The sequence below is a fragment of the Lontra canadensis genome, unplaced genomic scaffold (assembly GCF_010015895.1).
Source record: "Lontra canadensis isolate GAN:19392208 unplaced genomic scaffold, GSC_riverotter_1.0 scaffold155, whole genome shotgun sequence".
NCBI lineage: Eukaryota > Metazoa > Chordata > Mammalia > Carnivora > Mustelidae > Lontra > Lontra canadensis.
In genome coordinates, this window is record NW_022631149.1 from 22,992 (window position 1) to 31,676 (window position 8,685).

Below are 8,685 nucleotides of genomic sequence, written 5' to 3' on the forward strand. Positions count from 1 at the left end.
GCTACTAGTGTGACAGTGCTGTACAAAATCCAAACTGTCCCCTCCTAGTGCCAGGGTGTTCATCCCTCATTGGAATCATTAAATAGCGAGTGGGGAACATTTCTATATCCATGGATATGGGGCTAACAGGATATGTATTTCATTAACCACAGGGACAGTGGCTTAAATAAGCAGAGGGGCTGATCAGTATCTTTGGCCACTGAATCCCAGCAAATTACAGCGTGAAGTCATGAAATGGTCACAGTGGATGACAGCACAAAGGGCTTGCAGGGTATCAAGCCCAGACCATCTCTAGGTCCAGGCTTAGTTCTCCCACGGGTGTGTGGTGACTGGAAGGGTTTCTGTTATAGGGCTAGTAAAAGACTGGTATATTTTCCTCTTTTTCATGCAGAATCTTTACTTAGAGAAGTTGATTTGTATCCGCGGCAAGGGTAATCAAAAATCCTTTCTTTCCTTTTCAGGTCACAGTTTTAGAAGAAACCAAAGAGTGTGATCTACAGTGCGTGCTGCGGACCCCAGAGTTCAAGGTTAGACCAGGAGCAGACGCTGACCTCACACTTCTGATAGGTAAGTAAGTTGGCTCAGTTGTACTCCGATGCTGTGCTGTCCTTCTGCACATATGCTCCTTTGTCAAAGTCGGCCTCTCACCGAACTTCCTCTGTTCATATCTGGTTATCACCATGTCCATGTACCCTCAGTCTCTCTAATGGCTCATTATGATGATCGCGAGAGATCACGAGCCTGGGAGAATGGAACTATTAACCCATCTGGTAAGTTCTGACACCCCTGAAACTCAGCTGTAGAATGATAAGCAGTAAGATCTGATCGCAGCTTTGCTCCTAATTGCTGTGGCTTTAAGTAAGTCATACTCGTTCCGTCTTGGCTTCTTCATTGTTAGAAGTGGAAGATAAGATTAGTGGACTTCTCAGAAGGCATCTTCCGGCTCACATACTTTAGACTTGCGTGGTTTGATTTCTACATGTGGTTAACTTTAAATTAGAAACAGAGAGATCACATGCCTCTCTGTAAATGCAGCAGTGAACCATTCACAGGAAAAAATTGTGGACATTATCTTGCTCAGAAGCACACAAAGAGAAGCTGATTTTAGGAGAGGGATGGGAGTGTGAATTCAGAGAAATCTTAACTTTTTTTTTTTTTTTTTTTTTTTTTTTTTTTTAGTAATATCTGTACCTAGCATAGGGCTTGAACTCCCATACTCTTCCGACTGAGCCAGCCAGGTGCCCCTGGATTCAAAGAAATCTTAACATGGATAGTAGGGAAGTCAAACAAGCTCACATCTTTCAGCGAAAGATTCATGTAGAGTATGAGCCTGGTTGGCTCAGTTGGTAGAGCATGTAACTCTTGATCTCAGGGTCAAGAGCTCAAGCCCCACGCTGGGTGTGGAGATTACTTGAAAAAAAAAATAGAGCATCAGATCATTGATTGATCAAAGTCTTTGGGGAGGGATTGAAATTTAAAGATACTGGAAAAGATTAAGATTATTCACTGTGGGATGTTTTCCAGGACTCGGATATGAATGGAGAAAACAATCACTAAGTAGTATTTTAGGTTTGACCCTAACCATTATTATTATCCAGATTGTTCACCCACTCTTCCTTCAGACTTGGATCTGAATGCCTTTTGTAATTTCTAAAGGTAAAATATACTCTGAGAATGAATATTGATTAACAGTGAAAGTACTTATTGTTCCATTTATGCTAAAGACAATTCTAGACAAGAAGGTGTATCACTTTTAGAAACAGGAGTAGCATTGTTGTATAGCCTTCTAAAATGACTTGAGGTGACATTGCAACAAAGGGGAAATAAGATGTAAATATGGTGTTTCTTCTTTAGCTGGGCCAACCAGTGTTCATACTAAATAGGTTTGTTTGGTCTTTAGAGGCTTGACTGAGGCAGGAGCTATGGCAGAACACAGCAGAATGTCCAACATTTAGATGATCTCTCTGGCTTACTGATTTTAACCTTTCACATTCCCTCATAACATTTTATACAAGTGTATTTTTTAAAAGATTTTATTTATTTGACAGAGAGAGAGTGAGAGAAGGAACACAAACAGGGGGAGGGGGAGTGGGAAAGGGAGAGGGAGAAACAGGCTCTCCATGGATCAGGGAGCCCACTGTGGGGCTCAATCCCAGGACCCTGGGATCCTGACCTGAGCCAAAGGCAGAGGCTTAACCACTGAGCCAGCCAGGTGCCCCTATATAAGTGTTTTGATTTACTCTCTCAAGGAGAATGCCTTTATGATGTGTATCATTTTACTGTCTGATTTGGTGGAGCACATCTTTTAAAATGCTAGGAAATTAAGGATACTGTAGAAAGAGTCTAATTTGCATTAATGTGAATCAACTTGAATGTTCTAGAAGTGTGATCTCATTTCAAGATTAAACATATTTAAGAAGTTGAACTGACAGCTTATTTTTTACTTCATTTTCTAATTTATTAACTTAAATATATGGTATGTAACATTAAAAAACAGGGTAAGTTATTTTCACTCTTCTTCCCCTTGCCTCAGGAGTCCTATCTAGAAAGAAGTTGCTATGACCAATGTCCAAGAAGCTACTGCCTGTGTTCTCTTCTAGGATTTCTAGAGTTTCAAGGTCTCACATTTAGGTCTTTAATCCATTTTGAATTTATATTTGTATGTGGTGCAAAGAAGTGGTCCAGTTTCATTCTTTTGTATGTTGCTGTGCAGTTTTCCCAGCACCATTTGTTAAAGATACTGTTCTTTTCCCATTGCATGTCCTTGCCTCCTTCATTGAAGATTAATTGACCATATAATTGTGGGTTCATTTCAGGGTTTTCTATTCTGTTCTATTGATCTATGTGTCTGTTTTTGTGCCAGCACCATGCTGTTTTGATCACTACAGCTTTGTAATATAACTTGTAATATAATATAATATACTTCTTATATTTTGTAATATAAGTCCAGAATTGTGATACCTCCAGCTTTGCTTTTCTTTTTCATGATTGCTTTGGCTATTTGGGGTATTTTATAGTTCTGTACAAATTTTAGGATTGTTTGTCTAGCTCTTTGAAAAAACGATGATATTTTGATAGGGATTACATTAAATGTATAAATTGCTTTGGGTAGTAGATACATTTTGACAATATTTGTTCTTTCAATCCATGAGCATGGAATGTCTTTCCATTTCTTTGTGTCTTTCCCAGTTTCTTTCATCAGTGTCTTATAGTTTTCAGAGTACAGATTTTTCACCTCTTTGGTTAGGTTTATTTCTTGGTATCTTATGGTTTTGAGTGCAATTGTAAATGGAATTGTTTTCTTAATTTCTCTTTCTGCTCCTTCATTAGTGATATATAGAAGTGCAACAGATTTCTGTACGTTGATCTTGTATCCTGTGACTTTATTGAATTTGCTTATCAATTCTAGCAGTTTTTTGGTGGAGTCTTTTGGGTTTTCTATAGAGAGTATCATGACATCTACAAATAATGAAAGTTTTACTTCTTCCTTGCCAATCTGGATGCCTTTTATTTCTTTTGGTTGTCTGACTGTGTGGCTAGGACTTCCAGTGCTATGTTGAATAAAAGCGGAGAGAGTGAACATCCCTGTCTCGTTCCTGACTGTAGAGGAAGAGCTCTTGGTTTTTCCCCATTGAGGATGAAATTATTAAGATCTCGTTTTGAATAGCAAAACAAACAAAAAAAATGCCCATGATACATGAAGAAAAATGTGGCTCACACTTTTAAAAAATATTTTCTAGTATTTTTTTCAGGAGTAAAAGTGCTTTTGTTTGCCTTGGTTCGAAAGCAGAGTTCATCATTACCACCACTACCACCAGCAGCACTAGGCCCATCCCCACAGAAGGGGATTTAATTGTCATGAATAGTCACAAGTGAAGGCCCAGGAATTAAAGAAGAAAAGGGTGTCCCATTTATTTAATACATAATATTGTTTAAAGGTTTCTGGACGCTATATTATTAAGTGTGCATTTGTGGTGATGATCATTGTAGACAAATGAAGAAGTCAGCACCTCAACCCGAGCTCAAAACAAGATGCCAGAAGAAAAGATCAAAGAGCTTAATGCGGAATTCCAGAAAAATCAAATGCAGGTAATGAAACTACATATATATTGTATCATTGCAAGATGAGTTCTAATTTGGAAAGTATCTAGTTAAATAGAAGGAAAATATGACCAGAAACAGATTTTCTCATAAATTAAAATTTTAGTTTAAATAACTCTACACATTTGATTTCCCAAGACAAATCATTTCCATGTGTGGAAAAGACTAAAATGTTAGTTTCTTTTTTTTTAATTTTTTTTGAAGATTTTATCTATTTATTTGACACAGAGAGACACGGTGAGAGAGGAAACAAGCAGGGGAAGTGAGAGAGAGAAGCAGGCTTCCCACTGAGCAGGGAGCCGGATGTGGTGCTTGATCCCAGGAACCCAGGATGATGACCTGAGCTGAAGGCAGATGCTTAATGACTGAGCCACCCAGGCGCCCTTACAACATTGGTTTCCTAAGCTTCCCTACATATTTTGTGATAGAATATATTATACAAACAAAATTACTTTTGAGAGAAAATTTATCATTCTAATTGAAAAATTGCATTCATTCTTATATGACCCTGGGTTCTAGAGATACAGAACCAGCAGGACAGAGATTTTATGTATATATCATACATACATATATACATGTATATATGTTATATAAACATAATATATTCATATGTAAATATGACTATGTTTTATATATGATATATAACATTTAAATGTACACATGCATATATTTTATATAAATATGTATATGTATGTACTTTATAACATACATAACATATAACTTAATATAATATACATAATACCGAGTAACGAAGTGACTCACATGATTATGGTAGCTCCAAGTCGTAAGACCTACAAGGTGAGTTGGCAAGCTGCAGGCATAGGAGAGCCATTGGTTTAGATCTAATCTGATCACAAAAGTCTTAGAATCATGAAAAACAATGGTGTTCTGGTTGGAAGGCCAGCATGATTGAAACCCGGGAAGAGCCAGTGTTTTGAGTTTGAGTCCTAATACAGGAAAAGTGCCAGTGTCCCAGTTCAAAGGCAGTTAGGCAGTAAAAATTCTTTTTCACTGATTGGAAGACTAGCACTTTTGTTACATTTAGGCCTTTAATTGATTAGATGAGGCCTGCCCCCATTAGGGAGAGCAATCTGTGCTACTCAATTTACCAATTCAAATGTTAATCTCATCTAATAACACCCTCGCAGAAACACCCAGAATAATGGTTAGCCAGATATATCTGGGCACCCTATTGCCCAGTCATGCTGACACGTAAAATTAACCATCAGGACCACATTTCCTGTCCTGAAGAAAATCTTTAAGTATTGAATGATCCCCAAAGCTTTTGTAGACCTCTATAATCTTGACTACCTTCATTTCAAAACCTGTCAACTTTATATTCCCACTTACCTTCTCTTTGAGAAAAGTTCTCATACTTAAAATCTTTATTAGGTGATCTACACTTTACAACTGATTAAGTACTCTCCTCAAGACAGCTCATATTTGGAGGGAATATTCAGAATGTGAAGATTGTATCTTAATATAGAGGATCCTCAACAGATGTTTCTTGCTTGAATTGGTCTGTTTCTACCATTTTACTGAAAACTCACAAAAAAACTCAACAGTGAACTCCAAGTGACCCAGTCTGGTGGTCTTTTCTTATCCTCACTTTGCTTTACTGTATCAGTAATAGTTGACAGTTTTTTATCCTATCCTACTTTACTTTTTTTTTTTTTCTCTAAGAAGTTGGTTACGCTCCCTTTTTTCACTCTCCAAATTAGGGCATTCACCTGGGTTCTGTCTTCAGCTCGTGACAAATGACTTGCGGGCATGAGAAGGTAGTCTGCTTTAATAGAGAGGGAGCCAAACTAGGTGTGTAAAGAACTGCATTCAAGTCCTAACCATGTTTCACACTGTATTTGTGACCTTTGTCCAATCACTTAGGCTTTTGGAGTCTTGGAGTCTCATCTATAAGCAGTGAGATAAAACTACTTGCCCTACCTATATTATAAGGTTATAATAAGGCTCAAAAGAGATAATAGATACAAAAACTTTGATAAGCATATATTACTATACAAATCAATGTTGCTTATGTTATTATAAGATAGCTAGATCATTGGCATTCTGAGACAGACTCTTTGTGTAGAGCCAATTAGCTCCCAGGGGGATCAAACCATAACCTTATATTATCCACATTTGAACAAACTAGTCTAACATGCCCAGGCCAGACAGAATACTTCTTCTTTGCATACACTCATCATAAAATCTAATTTTTCATTATTTCAGAAAGCTTTTGATGAGGATGCCAACTCTTCTAGCATTAGAGTGTTAGCAGAAGGACCCTAATTGTGTAGAGTTAAAAATGTTTATTAAATATCTGTACCGGTCTTTTGCATGTACTAAGTCCTTGAAGATTGATAAATTAATAAGTAGTATATCAACTCTAAAAAACCCACAAATGTCTATTGCTTATTTTAACATTAGATTATTTCTATTACAGGAACACTGGCGGTCAAGTTACTTATAGATTTCAGGACCTCTTCTACTATCTCTATAGGCAGATAGAGAGCCATGCCCACCGTCGTTTCTACCAGTGCCACTTCTACCCGGAGGAGTTGTTCCTTGTCTTCCAATTCCTTCCAATTCCAATTCCTGATAAACCATCATCACCACCATGGTCCTCTTTGTACAAGGACCTCCTCCTCCATTACCACCTCTGTTGAGGCAGGAGAAACTTCTGCTCCAGATCATCACTTGCTCTAATTTAAAGGAATGAAGCAGAAATAAATGTATAAGACTAAACTTCATGGATCCATTCTTAACCCCGTGACTTGATTCTCCTTGAAGAGAATCAAATGGTCAAAGACAAAACTTGAAGTTTATGGCATCTTCAAGCCCTCAGTAATCATTAATGTGCATATATTGCATAGCTATAACCAAGTATGGTACAATGTTGGCGCATAAGACTGCTGGCTCTTCTGCTTTCCTTTGTGAGCTCACCATCTTATGCTCCTCCTTCAGACAGTACCTCAATAATTGGAAACTCCATGGGGAACATGAAACTCATGTTGAAGGCAAAGAGAAAACAACAAGGTTGTGTAAGGATAGCTATTAGTTTTCTAGAGCTGCCATAACAAATTATCATAAACTGGGTATCTTTATTTTTTTTAAAGATTTTATTTATTTATTTATTTATTTGACGGGGAAGACACAGCGAGAGAGGGAGCACAAACAGGGGGAGTGGGAAAGGGAGGAGCAGGCTCCCTGCTGAGCAGGGAGTCTGATGTGGGGCTCCATCCCAGGACCCTGGGATCATGACCTGAGCTGGAGGCAGACGCTTAACAACTGAGCCATCCAGGCACCCCAAACTGGGTGTCTTAAAACAATGAGAAGTTATCTCTCAGAGTTCTGGAGAATGGAGGTTCAAAATCAAAGTGTTGGCAGGGCCACACTCCCTCTGGAGGCTCTAGGAGACAATCTCTTCCTTGACTCCTCCAGCTTCTAATTATGGCTATTGGCATTCCTCAGCAGCATCTCCCACTGTTCCAACCTCACATTGCCTTCCTCTCTTTGTGTCTGTAAACTCCTTCTGTGTCTCTTTCTCTCTTTCACAAGGTGATTGCATTCAGAGATCACCCAGATAATCCAGAATAAGAACCTCCTCTTAAAATCTTTCATTTAATCACATCTTTTGCTACTTAGTTACAGATTCTGGGGATTAGGATGTGGGCATATTTTTTGTCTCACTATGGTAATATAGGAAACACATTCTTTTTCAAAGATTTTATTTACTTATTTGAGATAGAGTGATAGAGAGCTCGCGGGCTGCTTGCCCACATGAATAGGGGAGGGGTAGAGGGAGCGGAAGAAGCAGGGATCTCCACGAGCAGGGGCTCAATCCCAGAACCTCAGACGCTTAACTGCTTAACTGACTGAGCTACTCAGGTGTCCTAGGGAACACATTCTTTTTTTTTTTTTTAATAATTTTTTAAAACATTGTATTTATCTATTTGACAGAGGGGGAGAGAGGGAGGAGGGAGTGCAGAAGCAGGGGGAGCAGCAGGTAAAGGGAGAAGCAGGCTACCAGCTGATCAGGGAGCCCAAAGCGGAGCTGGATCCCAAGACCCCGGGATCATGACCTGAGCCGAAGGCAGCTGCTTCACTGATTTAGCCACCCAGGCACCCCATATTCCTTTTTTTTTTTTTTGTATATAGTATAGGGAAGTGCTTTCTTCCTGAATGTTTTGTTTTGCTTAATGATCATGAAACAATGTACATTTTTTCTCTTACTGAGATTTTTTTTTTTCTGAGATTTTTTTTTTTTTAAAGCTTATCACATGGGGCACCTGGGTGGCTCAGTTGGAAGCATCTGCCTTTGGCTCAGGTCAGGATCCTGTGGTCCTGGGATCCAGACCCTTATCTGGCTCCCTGCTCAGCAGGGAGTCTGCTTCTTGCTCTCCCTCTGGCCCTCCCCCTGCTTGTGCTCTCCCCCTCTCTCTCAAATAAATAAAATCTTTTAAAAAATAAAAATAAAAAGCTTGTCACAAAAATTATACAATATCCGTGAATTAGGAATGAATTTTCTAAGGAAAATGCACTTACCCAGGCCACCATATGGAAAAATAACTCTTCTATGTGTATAAA

General features: G+C 38.7%; 1 long non-coding RNA gene across 1 annotated transcript; it reads left to right on the forward strand.

Moving 5' to 3' along the window:
- The first annotated feature begins 279 nt into the window (after window positions 1-279).
- On the forward strand, window positions 280-6,646 carry LOC116859470. The gene is made up of 4 exons (XR_004381157.1): window positions 280-366; window positions 462-567; window positions 3,991-4,089; window positions 6,542-6,646. It is a non-coding gene; the product is annotated as an uncharacterized LOC116859470 (long non-coding RNA).
- The last annotated feature ends 2,039 nt before the right edge of the window (window positions 6,647-8,685 follow it).